This window comes from Halichoerus grypus, chromosome 11 (assembly GCF_964656455.1).
Source record: "Halichoerus grypus chromosome 11, mHalGry1.hap1.1, whole genome shotgun sequence".
Taxonomy (NCBI): domain Eukaryota; kingdom Metazoa; phylum Chordata; class Mammalia; order Carnivora; family Phocidae; genus Halichoerus; species Halichoerus grypus.
Genome location: NC_135722.1, coordinates 75,966,623 through 75,992,198, shown reverse-complemented (window position 1 = coordinate 75,992,198; position 25,576 = coordinate 75,966,623). Strand labels below are relative to the sequence as shown.

The 25,576-nt window shown below is 42.0% G+C and overlaps 1 protein-coding gene across 1 annotated transcript in view; it reads left to right on the top strand.

Annotated features, from left to right (window-relative positions):
- Positions 1-25,576, top strand: part of MAML2 (mastermind like transcriptional coactivator 2) — a 337,855-nt gene that overhangs the window by 258,542 nt on the left and 53,737 nt on the right. The gene's annotated exons all lie outside the window — the stretch shown is intronic.

Here is a 25,576-nt window from a genome sequence, read left to right as displayed (position 1 = left end):
ACCCCCCCCCCGATGCGGGGCTCCATCCCAGGACCCTGAGATCATGACATGAGCTGAAGGCAGACTCTCAACTGATTGAGCCACCCAGGCGCCCCTAGGTGACATTTTTAAAACTGAGGGTGACCCCATCTCATGGAGATGGCATTTGAGACGGATCTTAAAAATGAGCACTTTTTGGATAAGGAGAGCTGTCGGGGGTGAGCGGTGCTTGCCCTCCCGGATACCCTAAGAAGTAAAATTAGCAGCCATACTCTACAAGTCCTCCTCGCTGATGTTAACTGGGTCCCCACTGCCCTTCCTCCCCCCGCCCCGTCCAGATTTCGGAACCGCTTTGAGAGAAAACTCTGCCACCCTTATTGTAGCCCTAAGACCCACGGTCCTGTAAATTTCAAATCATTACCATGTGTTACCCCTCCTCCATTCTTCTAAGGTTATTTTCAGCTGGAGGCCTGTGTAAGCTTACAGATTTGCAGAGCACTTCCTATGCCCCCCCCCCCCAGCTGTGAACTTTTTACCTGTGCTCCACTATGGTGTCTACATGCTTACGGAGAAGTTAAAACGGCACAGGAAATACTACATCATCCCCCTGGCATTACCAGTGAAATCGCCGAGTGTCTGGGCCTTATGAGGTTGAGCCATTTATTACCAATGCCACATCACAGTTGTAGCAACTTTTTGTTTCCTTTGAGTCATTCTATGACAAACCAAGGCAAAAAAAAAAGTACCCCGTTCCAGCCCTCCCAAACTTTTAATTTACTTTATCTTAATGGAGTAAGTACATGAAAAGAATATCAACGCTGTAGGATTTCTTTTTAATTTGATTACTCAAATAGCCATTTTTCTTTTAAATGAACTTTTTCCTTTAAATAATGACCCAAGTGGAACTTCTCGTGCGCGCGGGGTGATGGTTTTCTGTCTTGTTATGAGACTTGCGTCCAGTGAAGGGCCCGGACAGAGCTTTCGCATTGAGCATCTGATTCACCGTACTTGGAACATGGTGGGTTTTCAGTAAATGTGTCTCATGCTGCTTTGAAGAGCCCTCTGTTCCCCGAGATTAAATACTGGTCAGGTCACACTTTGGATTTGTTTTCAGTTAGAGTTACTGTGACTCGGGCAATCGGTTAGTCGATCAGAAAGTGTTCCTTGTATGCGGCTGTGCAACTCGTAGTTCTCCAAGCAGCGGGATCACCGCATGACATGACGTGCAGACGCTTTTGCTCTTTGAGAGGAAAAAGGGTTTTCCTTTATTTTATTTTATTTCTATTTTGGGGTTATATTTATAGTAAGTAGGATTAAGGGGAGACGCTTCCTCCTAACACCTAGAAACATTAAGACAGGGGGTGGGGGAAAGGAAAAGCAAGAGGGAAGAAGGAAAAACAGAAAGGAAGGAGAGCAGAGAAGTTTTGTTTGAAATGGGTATTATTTACCTGAAAATATTTCTCTTGAAATTCGGAATTACAGGTTTTTATCCCTTTCGTCTGGAAGGAAAGTGGCTTGACTTGGAGGATTTGTGGATCCTTCACTCTCCCCTCCTGCAGTGGGTGACACGCAGATGTCCCAGTTGGCCTGGTGGTAGCCATCTCTATCCAGGAAAACAAAGCCATTTCGGTTTTTCTACAACCGATGCACTTAGCAGGGAACTGTAGTCATCGTTTCAAACTTGCTTCCCACTTTCCTCTTTCCTCCTCCGATGACCTTGCTCAGAAAAGCAGACTCATGGCCGGGCTTTCCTGCCTCCGGGCCATCTAAAATGGCCCCGTCGCCCTTCAGACATGCAGTCTGTCTGTCCTGTGAACTTTTGTCCTTCCCCCAGCTGTGGAGACCCCACCATCTCTTCATCCAGAAAAACCAGAGGGGAAGAACAGTCGAAGCGGACAGTTTCCTGTAATCGAAAGAATAGCTGTCAATCTAAAAACAAATCCAGAGGATTTCTAAATGAATCCCTGATGTGAGCATTTTCTTGGGAATTCGACAACCTCGCGGAGTTCCTTAAGGAGAAAAAAAGCATTGATCCAGAATCGCCAGATACACAGGACACAGTTGCCTCTTCTTCCCCACTCCCAGATTTTTATTTAAATTCCAGCTAGTTAACAGACAGTGCGATATTAGTTACAGGTGTAGGATTTAGTGATTCATCACTTACATACAACACCCGGTGCTCATCACCAGTGCCCTCCTTCATCCCCATCACCTATTTCCCCCATCTCCCCACCCACCTCCCCTCTGCTAACCCTCAGTTTGTTCTCAATAGTTAAGAGTCTGTTTTATGGTTTGTCTTTTCTTCCCCCCATGTTCAGTTGTTTTGTTTCTTAAATTCCACATATGAGTGAAATCATATGGTATTTGTTTTTCCCTGACTACTTATTTCGCTTAGCATAATACTCTCTAGCTCCATCCATGTCCTTGCAAATGGCAAAATTTCATTCTTTTTATGGCTGAGTAATATTCCATTATGTGCATGTGTTTATGTGTGTGTGTGTATATACACATACCACATCTTCTTTATCCATTCATCAGTTGATGGACATTTGGGCTCTTTCCATAATTTGGCTATTGTCAATAATGCTGCTATAAACATCGGGGTGCATGTGTCCCTTCGAGTCAGTATTCGAGACAGATGTGAGGTGGTATCTCATTGTGCCTTTGACTTGTATTTCCCTGATGCTGAGTGATGTTGAGCATCTTTTCATATGTCTGTTAGCCATCTGGATGTCTTCATTGAAAAAGGGTCTGTCCATGTCTTCTGCCCATTTCTTAACTGGATTATTTGGTTTTTGGTTGTTGAGTCTGATAAGTTCTTTATAAATTTTGGATACTAACCCTCCATCAGATATGTCATTTGCAGATATCCTCTCCTATTCCATAGGTTGCCTTTTAGTTTTGCGGATTGTTTCCTTCGCTCTGCAGAAGCTTGTTGTCTTGATGAAGTCCCAATAGTTTACTTTTGCTTATGTTTCTCTTGCCTCTGGAAACATGTCTAGTAAGAAGTTGCTGTGGCTGATGTCAAAGAAGTTACTGCCTGTGTTCTCCAGGATTTTGATGGTTTCGTGTCTCACATTTAGGTCTTGCATCCATTTTGAATGTATTTATGTGTGTGGTATAAGAAAGTGGTCCAGTTTCATTCTTCTGCATGGGACTGTCCAGTTCTCCCAACACCATCACAGTTGCCCTCTTCTTTTCGGTTTCTCTCATCAAGGCACCTCGATATATTTCAGATCCATGATAACTTGAGAATCAAAAGAGCCGATCTTAGGTCCAACTTCTAAGGAGACCCAGAAGTCACCCTACCTCTTGGGTTCTCAGTTTGCCCCACCACGCTGCCGAAGAACACGACTGGAGACTGGTCTCACGACAGACAGATTATGATATTCAGGTCATGCATCCTCTGCTTGACTGCTCTGTCATATTTTTGAAAATAATAACTTTTAGATCCCAGCCACAAGACTACCGTCAGCAAACTAAACTTAGTGGTGATTGTGAAAGAGGTAATTTTATTCCCAAAGAACTCTAATTTTCTCCCAGGGAGTAGTAACAGTGAATATGGCACTTCATTCATAAAAAGGGGACCTCACCTTTAACGAATTGCAGCACATTTATACTCTTGAAAGAAGTGCAATACCGTGTAATTTTCACTTAAATTCCCATTTTCTCCTCATTGGTTCTTTTCATTTAGACCCAGGGCCTCTGTGTATGCATTAATGTTCTCACTGAAATGTTCTAAAGTGGTTATTTGGGTGATTTTGTGCTGTGTAATAATATCCATAGCAATGTTTTCTAAACAGAAAAAAATCAGGATATATGGTCTGAAAAGTTCAGAATCACAGAGACACAGGACAGGAATTTGTAACTGAAAGAAGACATGCGAAATAACACAAGAATGGGATCCAAATAGATTGGATTCTATTTGGGATATCGGAAGCATCATCAGTTCATTGTAGTGGAAAGTGTACTGGCTTTCTCCAAAACTTTCAATTTCCTGTTTCGTCTACTTCTAATTGTGCCTGAAAATTTCATCACATGTGTAGTAATTGTATTTACAATGGCCATTAGGGTGGTGGAGTCATTGCGCAGAGTTCTTTTAACCCTCAGCACGTAAAGGCTCCGCCTCACTTCGCCACTTCCACTCATGGCTTCAGCCATGGTAACACATCACACAGAAAGCTCTTCTATCCATCCATGCTGTTCGCTCTGCCCAAAGTACCCTTCCCCTTCCCTCCTGGCTATACTCTGCCGCCTCGTCTCAGCTCACGGAGCATCTCCTTCAGCAGAGTTCATTGTTGGGTTCCCATAGCACCTTTTAGCCTATTTCTCTTTTAGCGCTCAACACATTGATCTGGTTGTTTCCTTATGATCCTCTTTCTCCCATGGAATGTCAGAGGCTCAAGGACAAGGACCACTTTCTATCCATCTTAAAGTCCTCGGTGACTAGGAGAATGTCTGCCCCTTGGCCAGCTCCCAATAAATGTTTTTGGAATACATGAAAGAGGGTAGTCTTATCATATGTTTATTGCATTATGTGGGCTTCTTTGTGCTTTCCTTGACCTTATAATTCACCATAAAGCATACAGAGAGAACACACAAGTAGGTGATTAGAAAATCTGAATCCGTGCCCTCAAAGGGACAAGCAATGAGCTAAAATCCAGATTGATTTTTTTCTTAATGTTGCTTCCTACTACCATGAAGCCCTCATCTTATAACCCAGCAGTATTATCGGGTAGAAAGTTAAAGTGATTTAAGAAACTTCATCAACCATATTAGTCATAGTTTTGCAGAATCACCATCTTGGGCATGCAAATGTTTGTGACAGAGTCAAGTCCAGAAGCCCAATCCCCCCTTATCACCACCACTTGCTAGCTTACCCTAGGTAAATTACCTAAGCCCCCTGTGACTCACTTTCCTCCTATGAAATAAGATAGTCATGTCTACTGCACAGAGTTGTAGGGGTTACCTGAATTCCTGTTACGGAAAGGGCTCAACATGGGACTTGTCGGGAGGTCACACTCCAGTAGATGGAACTTATGCACTATAAATCAGTGGGGCAGGAGATATCCTAGCAAGGGGTTGGGCAGAATTCCGTGACAGAAATAGAGAAAATTGGGTACTACTTAAACCAAGTACCTCAAAGACACAGTCTCACCCTTGTTGAAACTGCTTAGGCTTATATGGTCCCATCATGGCTTTCTGCTCTGGGGATAACATGAAAGGCTCAAGTCTGAGGCCGACTGCAGTGTTGACCAGCTCGCCTAGAGGCATGGCATCCCCAGGCCTCTCTACCTCATCCTAAGCTTAGAAGTAATCAGAAAAAAAAAAAAAGTATGTAATTTTGGTCACCAAATCTACCCATTAAAGGCGTGTATACTACACATCAGATCCTTCCTTGAAGGCTTACTGTAAGACTCTGACACAGATTTAAGATATAATTTGTGATAAATTTCCTGAAATGACTCTTGGCCCTGCAAATTCAAAGAGATTATGAAATCACTGCTAGAAGGAAGGGTAACTTGCAGTGAAAATCATTAACTGCCTGATCTTATAAGAGAGACCTGGAAAATTAGACACAGAACAGGATCACTGTCCAGTATGATAATGGATGTTCCTAAGAGATCACTCTGAGTCATGTAAAAAAAAAAAAAAAAGCTTAAGTCATATTCAATATCCTTTGTTTCCAAAGGCAGGGAATTATGAAATATACTGTAAGAACCATTTCTGTTCAGAAGTTTTTATTTCAGTAGTCTGCAGAGTTTACTTCTGTGGAACACCTTGTTCTCTGCCAAAGCCAAATCAATGAAGTGTCTCTGTATTTAGGGAATAGGAAAGTGGAACATTTGTTGTAATAATGTTAATCTTTTTTTTTATACTTGTTAAGAACTATAAAGCTGGCTTTATTTTCTTTTCCCAAAAGATTATTGAAAAGCGAACAGAACTATATCGTGAGCTTCTTGAGGATCAGGGACATTTTATTTTGTTTACCAAGTCCAGATCAGGCCCTGGCATCTGAGGTTATTTGTTTGTGAATGGAGAGATACATAGGTGCTGGGGAGCATGAGAAGCATGGATGTGTAACCGATCCCAATGTGTAAGTTAAAAAAAAAAATCCAAGTTCTAGTCTCACTTCTGCTACTGTCCAGCTGGGGGATATGGGGCAAACGTTTTACATCTCTGGGCTTCGTTGGTCTCATCTGTAAAATGAGGAAGTTGGACCAGATCATTTTCTAAAGTCCCTCCTGATTCCAACAGCTTATGATTTTATAGAAAAAAAAAAAAAAAGTAAGTTCTTTTTTGCATGTGATACATAATTGAAAGTCTCGACTAAGTGATGATGTAGATCAATACACCAAACAGCAAATTTCTTTTCAAGGACATTGGTATTCTTGGAATACAGTTAGCATCCTGTTGGCTTTGTCTAAAGCACATACTATGCAGTCAAAATGGCTTGTCCACATTTTTTTTTCTTTTTTTTTGAATGAAAGGATTTGTGCCTCCCACATGTAGGGCTTGGCGTATTGTAAATGGTAGCCTACACATACGCAAATGAGAACGGGGAAGATAATTAAATCTGAGGTGGAAATAGAGTAGACTTGTGAATGAACAAAGGAAGTGTGTTTCTCTGGAAGCCAAGATGTCAAAGATACATTTTATTAGTACTGTACACTTTCAGCTTTCATGTAAATCAGTATTCAGCTGCTTCAAATGTTCTAACTCTGCATTTCTGAAGAATCCATTGTGTATATTAACTGTGGAGATGGCAGGCATTTTTAAATTTTAAACTTGGAGAGAGATTCGCTGACATGCGTGACGCTCTACACGAAGAATCAAATGGTCAAAATGCACTTTATTTTGAGCTAAAAGTGAGAACGAGCAGATTCACTTCTAAGACTGCTTCCAAACCTGGGCTCCTTTTTTAAATTTTTTTTTTCTCAGAAAGTAGCCATGGAACTAAAAGGAGGCAAATGCAACTAAAGGGTTCTAAAATGCTTCCTTACCACATACCTTTCCAATGGCTCAGTTTTGGCAAACTCATTCCAGACCCTACCACTATGCAAGCTCCCACTGTCCTTCCTTATGGCTCACACTCACACTTGCGCGCTAAGGGGCTGTTCTGTGGCCGCAGGGATGCCCCGTTAGAACAAACAGAAGCTGAAAGTGAACCCAAAAGTCATTTGGTCCAATCTCCTTATATTACATAGATGGAAACTGAGGTCTGCGGAGGTGACATTATTCACACAAAGTAACACAGCAAAGTCACACAAGTCTCTTGATTTCTAACCCATTGCTCTTTTCACAGCCACGTTTTTCCCTGAAACATTTTTTTAAAAAATTTTAAAAAAAGGAGAACCAGACCCTTAAAAAAAACAACAGGGTTATAACATTATTACTTTTTTTTCCACATGATCATCTTTCACCTTTTCACATTGTTGCTTTTGTCTTGTTAGTTTCTTGTAGAAAGATGACTTACTGCCTTGGAAATTCAACTTGGCATTTTCTGTAGACAAAGTGATCTTTTAAACGTAGCCAACATTTCTTTTGGAGTATGACTCCGTTTCACATAACACGTCTTAAGATTGATGTTTACTAAGTTGGTTGTTTAAATCATGTTCAGAGCTTGGTTACATGGGCTGTTTCTTTGTCTCTGCGTCTCCCTCTCTCTCCTTTTTCTTTGTGCTTGACACAAAAGGATGGGGCCCCCAGGATCATCTGGAAATGGATCAGTGTATTCATGTGTGAGCTTTACAAAGCACTGAAGCTAAGGTGTCATTAAATGTTAGAAGTCATTCAATCACACCCATCTCTTCATATAAAGTAAGGAGGAAAAAGGCTCTGTCTGGTAACTCTCCATAAAGCTTTTGTGTATTCAGTCACCTCTTACTTCTTGTAGAAGCGGGCTCCCATTTTTGCTTCTCTCTCCCTTAGAGGAGGTTGAGATTAGCATTGTTTTTCTGAATCTGACCTTAATACTCAGCTCTCGTTTCATGCTGAAAGTAACTCAAGTACTAGATTTTTAAAGAGAGCTTCTGAATTTAATTCTGATTATGTTTCCTTCCAAATGACCGAGGTTTTCCTGTGTATGCATGATGCAGCCCACGGGCTTGGCAAGAGAAAAGAATGACTCTTACCTCAAAAAAGGGAATTAGTTGTCTACCCTTGAGTATGTTTCTAGCAGCCTTTTTTTTAGGTATTAAATGTAGAAGTCAATTAAGGGAGGTTTCAATGTATCAGTATCCTGTTTGTCCTGAAATATAAATGGAATTTTTGAGAGTTTTGAAGCAGATGCCATCTGCTGGATAGTTAAGATACTGTAATAAAAAGAAAAAAAAAAAAAAAAAAAGGCAGGAATAGAAAACCTGTGGAACCATATACCTTGAAGAACAGACCGATTGCTAATTTAAGTTAATGCAAATTCCCAGGCCCTAAGTAGCATGCAGTCTCTCTAATTTACTGTCTATGGTCTAAATGTTTAATTTGTTTTTCTAACCTGAATAAAGATATTCCTTCCTATTCATGTGCAATGCTAGATCCCCCGAACTCTTCATCTAGTTCGCAATCGTGAGAACAAATTCAAAGTAAGTGTTCATCTCCAGAGAAAGGGTAACGTTGCAATAATGCATTTGGGAGCCCCCCAAATTAAAACCAGAGGTAATATAAGAAAATGGGAAGAGGGACAGAGATGAAATAAGGTTATGTAGGAATAAAGGGTGAGTATATCAAATGAAAACCACATGTAAGTCATAAATACAGGCTAAACAGCTAATTCTTTCTCTGAGGGACCCTTGAGCAGGATTGATCTCTACCTGACACCCCCACACTCCCCACACTCCCTCATTAGAAGAGCCCGTGGATAAAGCAGACACTCCTTAAATTACCCGACCTCCCTTAGAAATTATCTATTACAGTCGTAGCCGTGGAACTCCCACCAATGTTGGGTCCCAGCCTGGGCTCTCCCTCTAACCATCTGAGCAAGTAGTTTCTCAGCTTTAGGACTCAGTTTCTTCTTTTGTTAAATATCACTTGATGAATTTTACTGTCCCAGGGAGCTATTTTTTAAAGTGAGATGCAAATTAATAGTATTTCCATAAACAGAAGGCTCCCCCCACACACACCCACCCAGCTACGGGGGAAAAAATATCCCCATCTAGAGTTACAACTTAGAATTAGGACACTGGCAAGTACGAGATGTGAAAGAGTGGTGTTTCTCCACAAGTAGAAAAATATCTGAAGATGTGAGAAATCTCAGAACTCCAGTCTGCATCTGGCTAGGAAGCCCTGTGGGGAGTCCGCAGCAAGGGAGCCGTGAGAGACCCGTACATTGCTGTCAGGTCGTTCATTTGTTTCTCCCAATTTTAGAATAGAAAACAGTAAAACCAACTCCAGAAATGTCTTACATGAAGATCTCTCAAAATGAGGGCACCCCAGCTGTCAGCTCCATCTCCGTTTCTGAATCCCAGATACACATATATGGCTAAAAGGGAAGGAGCAGACAAAATACCAAACAGATGAAGAGAGAAAGAAAAGATGTTCCCAAACATATTAATTGTTCGCCCACATGACTTTGCTGGTATGTTAATGTCTCGCATCAGCCGCTGCTAATGACAATATTGCCCCTTATTTCCCTTTGAGTTTATAAATGGAGTAGCATTATGTAATCACCCTAATGAGGTAATAGAAACATAAGTACACAGGAAAATTTGATAGGGTTTTCTCCTAATTTATCCTCCATTGCATTGGTCACCCCTTTCCCATTAACCCTCCCTCTCCCCTCCTCACTTCCCCCCACAGACTGGCTGAGTCTCCAGTCCCAAAGGACATATTGTTGGCTATTATTTATAATAAGTCTCTCTCCTCTTGGCAGGATATAGAACAGCTGTTGGTCTATTCTCTGCCACAAAGACCAACTTCCCTCTTTTGCCCTGGATGATTGGAAGAAAGTCGGGGAGAAGAGCAATTTATAGTTGTGTTACAGCACCTCTGTTTTCTTTTATGTTTATTTATATTGCTTCCATTTCTGTCTGGGATTTCTGAGATAATCAAGATCACTTCTGCTACAGAATTCTCATTTAGGGAGGTTCTGGTGGCAGTTGATGGCGTTTTTCTTTATTGAGTCAGACATTTTAGAACTCCAGGCTAGAGGAAGCGGTGAACATTTTCTTCTGCGAGAGTTTGAGAATCGGTGTTGTTGTTGTTTTTCCTCACGAACTGATGAATGTGTTCTAATGTTACATGAACAATAAATGACCTTGAATTTCTCAAGGGAAGGCACCTTGTCTTCACCAACTTTCTGTTTCCACAACACAGCACAGTACCTGCTCAGTAAATGTTTGGTGAGTGAACCGAGTTGAGTACTCAGTGGGGTTCTAGTTTGTTCTGCATTCAGTGTCAATTATTCTGACAGACCAGCACCTAAATCTCACTCCAGACTTCCAGGCCAGGCAAGCCCCATCCCCAGAGGTGGGTCCTTTTCCTGAGATCTTTGTCTTGCATTATTTCTGGCTCCAGGCCACGTCCCAGGCAAAGAAGCACAAGAACTCAGTGTTTCAAAATCTAGGATAGGTACTGAATCTTCAGAGACACCTGAGATCTCCAGAAGCAGAATGTGGGAAGAATGTCTCTGTTATTTTAGGAGCTGACAGAAACTCACAAAGCGGGAAATTGGTCTGAGATCACAGGCCTAGAAAAGATCCAAACGGCTGACACTAGGTATCAATGTGACAGAAGACAAGACGGTCTATGGTGGACAGAAAGGAATCCTAGTCCAGCATTAAGGTTTTTCCTCACGACAAGTGTTTAGAACTTTCACAGGTTGGCTGCTGGTCAAGGCCATGTTTAATAAAGACTGGGCCGAAGCTGAGTGGAGTAGATAAATCTGAGGCAGTGGGATGTGGTGAAGAGATTGACTTCTGATTCGCCTGTTTACTTCTATATGAAAATAGCTTGGTAAGGGTGAATAATGGCTGTCTTCCACAGTCTAACCAGGCCCTTTCCTGGAAGAGAATTGGAGAGCTGACAATTTTTATGTGGTTGGTGCCTTTTTGTAAGGGTTCCGAAGGCACTTTCAGATTTCCTTGTCTGTGTTGTTAAATGTGTCCCAAGCATCCTGACGGACCCGGCTCTCCCTATGTCCTCTGATAGTCCACAGCCCACCCACTGAGCCACTTCCCCAGTGTTCCTGACAGACACACAAAGAATATACACGATTAAAGAGGACACGAGGTGCTAAAGTCACCGCGATGTCTGCCTCTCCAATAATGTTCGGCATTTTGCAGGCAACATGAGAGGAAAGAGTAACAGTAGCTGCGGTTTATAGAGTGCTTACGACACGACGGGCACAGTAATTGTCGCTTTACATGCATTATTCGGTCTCATAATCTGGGTTCAAAGGGGAATTATTGAAGACCTGAAATGTCACAGTGCTCACTTGGGCCCAGTGGCGAGCCTGGCCTTCAGAACCGAAAAAGGAAGCTAGTGAGGCTGGCTCGGAGAGGAGCGTAAGCTTTCTCTGGAGAAGGGAAGCCCCGGGCCTGATGCGCAGCTAGGTCTGCCCCTTCACCCGTCTCCTTGGCTGTCCTGATGACTCCCTGTTAACTCAAACACATTTTAGTTGGTGGCCTTTCCGGCACTGTAGGAGATGGAGAGCCAGGAGAGCCTTCATAGAAACTTCTTGAATGAAGTCCTTGGTGAGGACCACTATTAAGGTGCGTATCACATTAAATAATGTGCTGGTTAAGGACTGGGATCTGGGATCCGACTGCCAAATGCCATACTTGACCTGTAACTTTGAAGCAACCTCTCTGTGCCTCGATTTTATTGTCTATAAAATATGTAGGATAGCACTACTTCACAGAATCAAAGATTAAATGAGATGATGCAGGTAAAGTACCTGGTATTTAGGAAATATTGGCCACTATTATCACTTCTACTATTAATAATCAATATATGCCTCTTTTCTTTCCATAAGATATGAGGGCTAATTGAAAGAAAGGACCTTGAATATTTTCTGCATCTAGTACGCTGCTTGGCACATTGTAGATTCTGATTAAGTATTGGCTGATTGGCTAGATGGCTGGCTGGATGAATGAGTTCCAGTTTATGGATAAAGGTACTACAAAAGATTTCATTCGAATGTTCCAAACCCCTTCCCAGAAGTCATGCCTTAGGGGCTATCCAGAGGATATCACCATGGCATTAAACGAACTTACAGCATTCAGCAGGCAGTTTCTGAGGTTTGCCTAGACATTTAGACTTGCAAGACTACTATCCACCACATTTGACATCAGAGTACTCAGAAGGACGTAGTATAGGAACCCGAGCTCGCTAGGGAGCAGCATCAGGCATTCTTCTGTAATTAGAGCCCTACCAGTTCAGGTGCTAGATGATGGAATCCACATTGGGCAGGTGAAGGAACTGCTTTTTCTTAAAAGCCTTCTGACCCACAGCAGTCAATAACTCTTGTAATAACTCCAGAGATAGAGTTTGCAGAGTCCTAGCTAGGACCAGTCTAGTTACAAGAATTGCTGCACTCTTAGAAGTCCAAAGCATGGCATTCCCATCAGGTATTTACAGTCCATTGGTAGCTCCCTCAGTCCAGATGCAGTCTGCCAATGAGGGGTCATTTTTACCATATGCAATGTTGCCTAGTAACATTGCATACCATCTTTATCTGTTTCCAGGGCAACCAAGCTAAGAAGTTAACCAAAGGTCAGATTCTCATGCAAAAAGGGAAGGAGTTTTTCTTAACTCTTTGCCCACACCATCTAAATAGTTACTTAACAGCAGAGCCTAAGGAACTTCCAATGTCCCCGTGAACAAACTCGCTCACTCGTATGTCACATACGTGCCGCAAATATTTCCCAAAATGGAATAATAAAGGCACAGCCACATCCACCATTCTGCACCCTCCCTCCAGCCCTATGATCCCTGACACCATGCCTGCCTCTCATGTCGTCCCCAACACCCCCAGTCAGCTGTCTTATCCTTCAAAGCCTGAGCATAGGCAGCTCTTCAATGTACACATTCATTTTTATAAATACACAAGAGATCTGTGTCATCCTAAAAGATTATCCCAGCCCAAGAACCACACCACTAAGAATCTTTTGAGTTTTGCCCTTCCTTACAGAGTTGTTGTGAGGATAAAACAAGATCAAAGAGGTAAAGAGTTGAAAGGACGGTAGTAATGTCTAAGATAGCTTGACTGTTCAGAGACTGGGAGTGAATTCCAATCACAGTTGAATGGTGTCAGAGCTACTTAAGTGGAAAGCACAGAGAAGTCTTGGCTTCCCCGATTTAAATTATTAGTGATGATAATCATCCCTACTCCAAGTGGTCAGGGAGATTTTTTTTAACCAATAAGAACTACTAAACTCTCAGATGTTTCACCTTTTAAACAGCCACAGGATGGTAGAGAGTTTGGCTGATACCAGCTTGCCTTAGGAAGAAGATGAAGTACTCCATGAATGATAATAATGGTTTCTATTTATTAAATTATTAATATGTATGCCAAGCACTACACAAGGTGCTTTACTCATAGTCTCTTGTTTAATCAAGTATTGCTAACTCTGTATCTCAGCAGAAACCAAAGCCCAGAGAGATCACAAGACTTGCCCAAGGTCACTCAACAGGACATGGCAGAGCTAGTAGCTAGGTCACGTTCAGTGTCTGTCCAAATCCCATGTTCTGTGTCCTGTGATATCTTCATGGAGATGGTGTATCAATTATACATTATTTCCGTTATGCCAATCTGCAAATGCAGTTGGGAACAGATTTTACGTTTACTCCTTTTGTCGGAGGGACAAAAAAGGTTGAAATAGGAAAGAGAGTTAAGTTTAGATGAAAAATATGAGACAAAGGGAAACCCTCATTTTATTTTGATTTCTTTCCTCTTTTTATATTATTACCTATTCTAAAATGGAGCTTATAATTCAAATGATCCAAAAAGGGCACAAAGTACAAAGGGGAGGAAAGAAAAAAATTAGAGCATTGCATGCAGACTCCGCAGTCACCACTCCACAGCTGGGCCTGTCAGAGTCCTTTTAAAGAAATGGTAATTACAACTCATTATCTACCTTGAAGATGCGCTAAATAACATAAGAACAGGTTCCAAATCCATACAGTCCTATCTGAGATATTAGAAGCTCGCTGGTTCATAATAGTGGAAAGTTTAATAGCTTTTCCAAAAAATTTCAGCTACATGTTTTGTCTACTTGTAATGTACTTGAACATGTATTCCTGCCAAGAGAAAAATTAACCTAACTTCTTTCAGTGTGGCTAGCACGTTCCTACTTTGTTCTGATTAATTCACAGATCCGTGCAATGAAAGAATTTGCAATTGGCAAGAAAAACTCTAAATTGGGCAGTTTAATTGTCAAATAAATCTTTAGACTCGCATGGGGAGTGGGGAGAAATGTAGACACTTTGGCATTTTGAAGCCATAAGTGGGTATTTTCTCGTAGGTTCTGCGAACCTAAGATAAGGAAAAGAAGAAAAAAGAAAGACTTTGGTCTGTCAGATAACATAACTCTTTCTTTGGGAAACTTGAAGAAATCCATTCAATCATACAGTTTTTCAGCGAAGGTATATTTAGTAAAATTGTATAATTTACTTTTTTTCCTTCAGCTCCTCTTAAGATATTCTCCTAGAAAACAGTTGCCTAAATAAAATGGCCTACATTTGTAAGAAAATTTTTTTTATTTAAAATCATTTTCATCCTGTCTGCATTAGAGTACAAATGATTAGTTTTATAGAAAATACAGGGTGGATTTTTTGGGTTTTTTTAAATTTAAATTCAATTAATTAATGTATAGTGTGTTACTAGTTTCAGAGGTAGAGCTCAGTGATTCATCAATCTTATATAACACCCAGCGCTCACCACAACACATACCCTTCCCAATGTCCATCACCCGGTTGCCCCATCCCCCCACCCCCCTCCCCTCCAACAACCCTCAGTTTGTTTCCTATGATTAAGAGTCTCTTATGGTTTGTCTCCCTCTCTGATTTCATCTTGTTTTATTCTTCCCCCTTCCCCTATGCTCCTCTGTTTTGTTTCTTAAATTCCACATATGAGTGAGATCATCTGATAATTGTCCTTCTCTGATTGACTTATTTCACTTAACATAATACCCTCTAGTTCTATCCGTGTCGTTACAAATGGCAAGATTTCTTTTTTTTTTTTTTGATGGCTGAATAATATTCCATTGTACCTGTATACCACATCTTGTTATCCATTCATTACAGTGAGGATTTTATGAGAATGGTTTCATCCTCCTAAGCATTATTTATTGGGGACATCAAAAGAAAACAGAGAAGGAATAGTTATTTATTTGTTTTCTTTAATCATGTAATTTGATAATGCATTTTGATTTTTACACATTCTTATTTCTCAATACAGCTTTCTTTGTTTTCTGTTAACTTGCTCACCCATTAAGTAAAGTTTAAATAATAGTAATTGCAGTGTATATTAAGGTTAGCAACCTTTCGAAGTGGGGCAGCCCGTTATGATACCTGGTCTGGAATGCTGGGGTAACTGGAGTGGACTGACTGTTCAAGCAAAACCCAGAAAATGGAGGTAGGACAGAGTGGAGGGAAACCACGAAAAGTCCCAGCTTCTCAAAACCATCCTACCTACCACTTCCATGTTTTCTCCTACTGACTAGAAAAACGAAACCCATTCCTCATTCATACCTTAGCATGACTTCTTTTAACCAGCTTTTTTCCTAATACTTGATGGAGACCATCAGAAGGAATGGATGGAAGAGAGGTAATCAATATCTTCTGAATGCTCACTACATGCCAAGAGATGGGCTAAGTATTTTATTTAAGTTCTCGATTATCTATTGAATCCTCAGAGCATACCTGTAGAGTGAGCTTAATTAATACCATTGAAAGTGAGGAAACCGGCTCAGAGAATGAGGTGATTGGCCCAAGGTTTCTTATTATAAAATTCCAGATCCAGGATTTGCTTGGCGTTTGGGTTGAGAGGTGAGTTGGTTAAGTAGCTAGAAATTGAAAGGAAATTTCAAATAAGGCATTTAGGGAAAAAGTATTCATTTATTCATTTGACAACTATTTGATTAGTTGTTAAGTGCCGGCCCCGCACCAGGTACCGGGGGAAACAGGAGTGAACAGTAAGTACGTGGACACCCTTCTCCTGTCACTTTGCTGAGAACTGAATAGCCACAAGCAATAGGGCCAGAAATTAGAGGGGGAAAAGCAGGTAGAAGGTGCCCGTGGCAAATTTGGGTAAATGTCTTCTGAGAGCTGCAACTTACACATTCATTCTTCCTGTTGTGAGGCTCTGACCCAGGCTTGGGCTGAGCTCTTTCTCAAGAGTAAAACCTAACACATTCATTGTTGGAGAGTAGGGGGCTGTGATTCTGGGGACTAAATATTTAAAGAGAGCTTTAATCTAGGCCCCTGAAGTGGATCCTCTGTAATCATCCTGGCTGGTCTGAAGGGCATCCATGTCGGAGGTAATGATTTGGATTCGACTTCTCCACCGTATCTTCCTCTAAACAGACCCTGGCACTTAGAAGATACTTTGCAAATAATTGCGGTGGGGGAAGGGGAACGAAATGGAAAGGAAAGAGCAACTCTTCCCGGACCTGTGCTCAGAGTCTACATGTGCTCCCCAGGGACCTGGCATAGAAATGAGTTTGCCTCCGCAAAACCAGGGGCTGAGATTGTCCTGTGTACTAAAAATGTTCTAAGTAGCTCAGAGCTGTGCTATCATGTAAGTCCATTTTTTGGAGGCATGAATCTTTTAATTTGAAGGTAAGTTGCATCTTAGAAATGTTGAGGTGCAAGGAATGCATTCGTCTGACAGATGTAGTCTACCATTCATAGTTTTGAAACTAGAACATTTTGCTGACAAAGAGAAATGTATTTTTAAGCTTAAGTTCTTTAAAAAAAAAAAAAAAAAAAAGCTTCCATCCTAGTCCTCTAGCCAGGCTATTTCTGCCAGCTCTCCGGCTATGAAGACAACACATTCTTGCAATTCATCACTTCCCTTGGCTCAGGCCAGCCTGTAAAATGGTTGGCGGCATATGCTTCTCATTAGCTCTGCCTCTGCCTCACCTGGGCTGGTCGGACTCCTCTGTCTTGCCCCCTGCCTGCCCCCTTCGCTTCAGCGCCTCCTTCCCCAACCCCAGACCTGTGTTCCTGCCAGTTTGTCTCCCCAGGCAGTGCTGCCTGCTGGCATGGCGGGGGCCAAGCTAAGAAGGAGGAGAAGGAAATCGTTCAGTTCTGTTGAAAGTAAATTCTGTGGTTCAACAGCCTTTCGTTCAGAAATGAGACTGAAGAAAAGAGAAAGCCAAGGGCAAAACCAAAAACAATAACAGAAATGGAAAAAAACAGAAGTCTGCTGACTGGGAGAAAAAGAGAGAAGGGGGCAGCAAAAGGTTAAGAGGGAAAAATTCCCATCATTACATCACTTTGGCAGCCAAATGTTTCTTTAGGTCACCAGTTTTCTGTTTTGATTTATCTTCGGGGCTCTACAAGGAAGTTTTACCCATTTGGAGGGTATTTTCTGTTTAACTCGGTTATCTGAGTGACAAAATACTCTTTCCACTTGGTGAATTCTGGTACCCTCTGTTAACCAGTGCATAAATTAAGATTTGGACTGAATCAAGATTTTTGGGTCAGCCCAAAAGAGACTTTCCACACACACCAAATCCTTTTCTTGCTTTCCCTCTTGTGTGGTAGCTTTTGATGAACACTTTTCAATCTTCGGCTTGCTTTCCAGAGGAATCAAGAAGGTAAATTCTCTTACTCTGTCTATACAGTATAATTGGACCACTCCGATCCCAGCTTCTTCATGCCACAGGTGGGCAACTTTTTTGAAACCGGTTATTTGTGGCAAGAAAGGAGTGTTGAAGGGTAAGGGCCTCCATCTTTGATGGCATTCGAAGTGGATCGTTGAAATCTGAGTTTGAAAGGGACCTCAGAGATTCCCTAATCCACACCCCTCACCACTCTGATGAAGACGCTGGGGCTAAGAGGTGACCTCCTACTGTCATACAGGGAGGAAGTGGTGGGGCAGGGATTCACCCCGGGGTCCTCAGCCCCTGCCCTGTTCTCTTTGCCGGAATATGCAGACACCACCCCCTCCTACAAGTCCCTTTGTGCGCACATAGAGACAGAATTCTGCAATCTGCAGACCCAGAGTGGTTTTCTTTGTTCTAGATTCAACAGTTAAGAGATAACCTAAGGAACAAAAATGGCTTTGCTCAATATTGGTGACCCATGATATCCATATGACAAGACAAAACCTCCAGAGACAGAACCACCCTGAGAAAAGTAGAGAAAGGTTTCTCGTCTTCAGGGCGTATCCACCCCCCTTCCGCTCCCCCTCCATCCTGGATGCAAGGCTTTCTAGTAAAGTGCAAGCTGGATCTATTTCAGCTCACTCTTGCTCCTTTAACCAGCTGCCCTTGTGTGGGCAAAACTTCTGGGACTGCATCATCATGGTCATGACCAGACGGTGTTCGTGGACCAAGAGAATCACACCGGGGCAGCCATACCCGATTCACAGAGAGTCATCCTGATGTTCTCGTCTGGAGCAAGGGCCCTCTCGCTCTAGTGGATGAAGGGGCAAAATCTCCTCTTCAGGGACTCGTAATGTCTCCTTTTTTTTTTTTCCTTAACACCTCTCATTTCCAAACAACTGAGCCAGATTCAGCTCTGAACAAAATTGTACAGACGGACGTGCCAAGGCACCTCTTTCCCTCTTGTTCACCTCTCAGCCGGCTGCTTGTACACCCTCCCAGCCACCTGCCCGGTCACTCCCTCCTGGCTTGCGATCACCATCCTTTCTAAGGTGTTAGCTGATAATGACCTTGTGCATTCATTCAGAAACTATTTACTGAGAACTCACTATGTGTGGGGACGAAGGTTTCACCCTTCCTAGGGTAATTATGTTTTAATAGAAATTCCCAAGCCCAGCACAACGCGTGGTGCATAATATACACTCAGTAAATAGTATAGAAGAAAGGGAGGAGGGGAGAGCATGGGAGGCATTTTGTACTCAAAGAATGGTGGAATTCGGGAATCAAATCAGGCAGCGCCCAGGGAAGGGAAAAACGGGGGGGCAAGGAACCTTTATAACCCCCTATATGTCATGACAGATAGGCCTTGTGTTCTGTTCCATATTCTTCAGAATGCTTAGGTCATCAGTGCAGCCACATGAAAAACTGGTACAAGCACCTCTCTTCTGCCTCCAAAATTCTTTCAGACCTGTCTCCTTCTTGCCCAGCCAGATACCCCAGCATTTCTGAGCCCCTGGATTTTGTGGATCCTCTTCTGGTCCCACAGCTTGGTTTCTGCCTCGTATTTAGCCCCTTGCTTAGCAACAGTCTTGGATTTCGACCTTGGCTTCAGCCTTCATACCGGTGCAAGGTGAGGTGTGATTTGGGGAGTTCTCTCTAGTTCCAGGTACTCCACGCCCACCTTTGTTCCCTGGCCCCCCACTCACCTGACCAACATAGCTGCTTTTCTCTGTCTACTGATGTGATTAAGTCTATAAATGGGAGTCTCAGAGTTACTAAAACCACTTACAGAATTCTTGTGTTGAGGGCTTCTGTTGGAAGTCTTCCCTTGGTTTACTTCCTATTAGAGGTATTTATTATATGCCTTTCTACTCCTTTCAACTGGGAGTTCCTAGAAAGAAAACACTCTGCCTCCATCACCTCTGTAATACCATGATCGCTTAGTGCAGTGCCTGATACATAATATTTGCCCCTGAAATATGTTTTTCTTTGTTGAAATGTTTGACCAGATATTCTCTTGTCTGTTTAGTTTTCATTGTTGTTGTAACCGGAGGAAATTAACAGGGATTTCTCACTGATTCTGGTCTTCCTCTGATGAGAAAATTTTTATATTAAATGCAAATGACTTTGCCATCTGTGTGCAGCATACATCCTGGAATCCCTTCCCTCTATGTGGGCAAAGCAGGTTTCCCACCAGTGACCGTTAAAGTACATTTGGCAGCCCTCACAGCTCTTTCTCCGTAACCCAGATGGCAAAGTTTTCTTCTCATTTCCACTTGAGGATTTTTATAAGGCTTCTTTATGTTGCTCCTTCTTTTCAAGTACTTTTCTGTTCCTGGACAGCGGGATTGGGCCTTCGGCTTGGATCTCCCTGTCTGTACTCTCTAGTCATTGCCCTGGTCTGTGACAGGAAGCCTGTTTTGCTAGTTAGAACCCAAGGCCATTTGCTAATTGTCTGATCTTTGGTGTTTCTGCTTGTAAAACAGTATCAGGGTTAGTTGCCGCTCTTTCCCTCCCGAAGTCGTTACCTAAGTCGAGTAATAAAAGTTAGCTGACTAAGAAAAAGATTGTGATCTTTGTGGGTCCTCGAGGCAACGCACCTAGTCCTGCATTAAAGGCTGCACCTGGATTAGAGAGTGTTAAGAATTGGCTGGTAACCAGCATATTAGCAAGGCTTTGCTTTTGCTCTATAACACTGGGTGAACGAGATGGAGAAAAGTTTTCACAGAGACACAAGTCTGACTTAAAGATAAAAAAGTAGGATGGGAGCCAGTAGAGAAGGATTTTGGTTTCTAGGCAGAAGTTTTGGACTTTATCCAGCAGGGAACCACACTGGGATTTTAACAAGAGAGTGACATGATTAGATATGAGTTCGAGAAGACGCTCTGACTTCAGCGTGGAAGACCAGCGGGGGGTCCCAAGTCAGTGTAGGAAGCCGGTGCAGCCGTGGGGAAAAGAGGAGGCCCGGATCAAGGAAGACACTGGGAACTGAAAGGACAAAGAACAAGACTTAGACATTTCAGGGAAAAAAGTATGAATTTTCTACTCCTCCCTCTCACTCACTCTGCTACTTTGGCTTCCTCCCTGTTTCTCACACATCTGACACACGCTTGCCTCATGACTCTTCTCACTGCCCAGACTGCTCTTCCCCCAGATTACCATGGCTCACTTCCTTAGGTCCTTCTAGTTTTTGCTCAAATATCCCCTTCTTAACGAGCCCTACCTTGATCACCCTATTTAAAAATCCATACCCTCACCGACATCAGGGATCACAATGCTCACAGTAGCAATATCTATAGTAGCCAACAATCAGAAAACGTCCAGATGCCCATCAGCAATTGAAAGGAGAAAGTGTATAGTTACACGCTGGAATGTACTAGACAGTAATCAGGATGAACGATTAGTCTACAATCACATGTAACAACATGGATGAATCTCATAAACATAATGCTGAAGAAAAAGCACCTGATTAAAAAAAAAAGGAGTACATAAGACACAGTTCGATTTATATAAAAGTACAAAAAAGGTCAACACTGAGCTCTGTCTTTGGAAGTAACGTAATGGTTACCCTTGGCGGGGGAGTTCGTTACTAGAAGAGCCCAAGCAGTGCTTCTACCTGCAATGTTCTGGGTTTGTTCTGCGTGCTGGTTTCCCAGGGTGTGAAAATTCAGAGACCTTAATGACATGCCTACTTTTCCATATGTATATTATATTTCAATAAAAATTTTTAAAATGCAACCCTTCCCTTGATACTACTCATCTCCCTTACTCCATTTTTCCACCATACTTACCACTTTCTAATATATGCTATAATTATAATGTGCATCGCATTCTTTCCCCATTAGAATGTCAGTTCCATGAATGCAGGGATCTGTATGCTTTGCTCACTGCTCTGTCTGTATTACTTCGAAGTGTACCTGGCACATAATAGATAATACAGTGAATGAGTGAACTGTTGAATCTGAAAAACCTGAATAGAACAGGCCAGGTTCAAGATATAAGTGGAACCCTGGTTTGAGGACCAGTGTTGCTTTGGCGGTTTCTGCTTCCCAAGTGTGGTGTCTGGGCGGCTGGCCCAGATCTTGTGACAGTCTCTTTTCCATGCCTGTCTCAAGGCTACATCTGGGCCTTTAATTAAGCCCTTTTCTTATCCTATTTATCCCATTCGCCTCATGTCCAAAGCCTTCTCGTCTTCAAAGCCAAGTTCAGATGCTGTCTTCTCCAGAAAGCCTCAATCTAAATTCCTCAGCCCCTCCTTTTTACTCTTTCTGTGGTACACTTACGGAATTGTTTTCATTCACTCATTCATTCATTCAACAATTATTTATTGATCAGCTACTGAATACCAGGTACTATTTTAAGTTCTGGAAATACAAGGTTGAACAAGACAAACATGTCTCTCATGGGGTTATTATCCAGTAGGGTAGGTCAACAGTGAACAAACAAATAAATATGTACAATTATTTGGGATGCTTTGAAAGAAATTAAGCAAGATAAAGAGTTAGAGAGCGATGGGCTGCTATTTTAGATAAGTTATGAGGGAAGACTCCTCTCTGCTGACAGCACTGGAAAAGACCCAGATGAAGTAAAGAAGTAAGCTGCGAGGAAGAGCATTCCAAGCCGAGGGAACGAGTGAAAATGCTTGTATATGAGTCTTGGGTGTGAATTTGTTAGGACAGGGCTTGTGTGCCTAGCACGTTGTTCTGATGGAGAAACTTCTGAGTATTCAGGGTTTAGTCATTTTTTAATCTATTTCAAATTTTTCTTTAGATAAGCATTCCTAAGCTGTGTTCAGTAGAATACATCCCAGCTGAAGTACACGAAATCTCATTACAGCGCACACACACACACACACACACAAGTTCTGTGGCCAGATAAGTATAAGAAACAATGAAGAGTCATAATGCACACCAATATAATACAAGTGTTTCTGAGTCTTGCAAGTAAAACAAACAAACCAAGCTAATTCATTGTTTTCTGATCTCTAATTCATTGTTTTCTGATAGGTTTTTTCCCCATGGAACACACATTTATAATGCACAAAACACTAGAATTCCATAGAATTCAGTTTGGAATGTGTTGTCTGAGATTTTCTGTAAGTAATTTTTATTCCTACTATTTATCTGACTCTGCTTCATAATTTCACAAATAAAATACTTATACCAGAATATTGCAATATTATTCCTTTTTTTTTTTTTACTTTAGAGTCTGGCTTTTTTTTTTTTAATTTTATTTTATTATGTTATGTTAATCACCATACATTACATCATTAGTTTTTGATGTAGCATTCCATGATTCATTGTTTGTGTATAACACTCAGTGCTCCATGCAGAACGTGCCCTCTTTAATACCCATCACCAGGCTAACCCATCCTCCCACCCCCTCCCCTCTAGAACCCTCAGTTTGTTTCTCAGAGTCCATAGTCTCTCATGGTTCGTCTCCCCCTCCGATTTCCCCCCATTCATTTTTCCCTTCCTACTATCTTCTTTTTTTTTAAACATATAATGTATTATTTGTTTCAGAGGTACAGGTTTGTGATTTAACAGTCTTACACAATTCACAGCGCTCACCATAGCACATACCCTCCCTGATGTCTATCACCCAGCTACCCCATCCCTCCCACCCCCCACCACTCCAGCAACCCTCAGTTTGTTTCCTGAGATTAAGAATTCCTCATATCAGTGAGGTCATATGATACATGTCTTTCTCTGATTGACTTATTTCGCTTAGCATAATACCCTCTAGTTCATCCACGTCGTTGCAAATGGCAAGATTTCGTTTTTTTGATGGCTGCATAATATTCCATTGTGTATATATACCAAGATGCAATATTATTCTAAGTATGATACGAGAAAACAGGTTTTCAACATTCTCTTTACTGTATTCATATAATACATATTGCCACAGCCCCAGCCTGCCTAATTTTAATCTATATCTAGTGAGCTGCTTTACACCGTTAACCAAGCTGTCTCTTGGGATATTTGGTCACCATCAGGATTAGGAGTTAAAATACCAAGGGACAAGTTTGTAAGCCTTGAAGTAAAAAAATAGCAGTCCAAGAAATAGAAGCAAGGCTCCGAATGCCCGGTGAGAGAGAAGAACTGGATGGTAACATCCATCCAGTCTCTGTGGATTAACTGCCTTTGAATGCATCCAGAGATGCATTTGAAAGCCATCCAGAGAATTGGCGATTCTGACCTGTGTGTTTTTGGTCTCTCCCCCTTCTGTGAATTGGCCTGCACTAGATGACTGGTGACAGCCTTAAAACTCAGAAGTTCTGGGATCAATCTATGTTCCTTTGCTCCCTGATTGCAGAGCTCCTTAAGTATTTATTGGTTTTGCATGGTCACGAGCCAGCCACAGAGACATGCTTCCAGTGACAAGGCTACATTTGCAAGCAGCTATCAAACAAAGTTGTAGCTGTCTTCCAACTGTGTATGAGTGTGTGTGTCTTAAAATTCAAGCATGTATGAGAGAGAAAGAGAGCAAAAGGGAACACCTGGACTTTTGGACAGTAACCGCCCATGAGCTTGGAGCCACTGGTCATTTTTAAGAGGAGAAAAAGAGCATTTCTTCTTATTTTATGGTGGGTGTGGCTTTTAGCTTTCAGGTTTAAAGGCAGCAGGGAAACTGCAAAGCCAGAGTTTTTTTCTGAGGCATTAGTTGCTGTGAAGAAAAGCAAGCCAAAGTTTTGCTTGTGGGCAGAAACATCCCAGAATACATCTGGTGATTGGGCAGAAAGTGAGCTCTGGAGGAGCCCAGGCGCGTTGGCTCCCAACTACGGTGCAGGAACAACCTAGGCAGTGTTCTTAGACTCCGATTGAATTTCCAAGATGGATCAGGTTCAAAATTATCTTCTTGGCTTTCACTTATCTAAGATGGTGCTCAGGTCTGGGATGACTGTCCTCTGCTGGGAATGGAGGCTACGAAGAGAACGCTCTCGAGTGTTTGTATGGACCTCAGAAAGTGTTTTAACCTTGTTTAAATAGGTAGCATCACACCCGGGTGTGAGAAACGTACTGTTATTCCTGGAGAATTCGGGAGAGTAAATATTATTTGGCATTAACCATTTTCAGGGCTTTGCCTGACAGCACCTTGCCTCCAGAGTATTTTTGCAATGCAACCTCTTGGTGAAATCTCTAGGTTTAAATGGTTAGGTGATTCAACATATACTTGACTCTTGAGATCTAATGATCCTAACCAGTGGCCCAATAAGAAAGGGATAGTGCCAAACCTAGGCATCACACTTTACCCCTATTTACCATCCTGTTGTGTGCGCCTGAAATCTCGTCTTCCGTGCCTAGTGCTCGTTCACCCTTTGCCGCAACCGTGACTTTGGTGGTGACCAGGCCAGTCCCAGGGGCTGTGAGTCGGGGATGGTTATTCTGTGTCATGACCACCATATTCTGGCACAGAATAGTGCTAAAAAGGTTTAAGATGAATGAATGACAAATCACTCCTAGTCATGAGAGGAAATGAAGCTCTCCAGAGTGCACCAAAAGTGCTTTTCTGCCCCACAGAAAACCTCAGGCATCCCGTCTTGTTTCTAGGGCCCTATGCTGTAAACAGGATTGTCTTAAACCCAGCTTTTTGTGTTGGTCTAACTGTATGTGATGTCATTCTAGTGGCCTTAAGCCACTCATTAGATGAGGGATTTTCTGTTTGTCACCTGCCTACTTTACTATAACACTACATGTAAATCTCTGCGAAGTAACTATCTTTTCCTCAAAATTCCATTTAGTTAGATGTAAACTCGTGGTAAAGTCAAAAAATAACATATTATTTTTTCATATATACCATTTTTTGAGGCTCTGTTATGTGCTAGG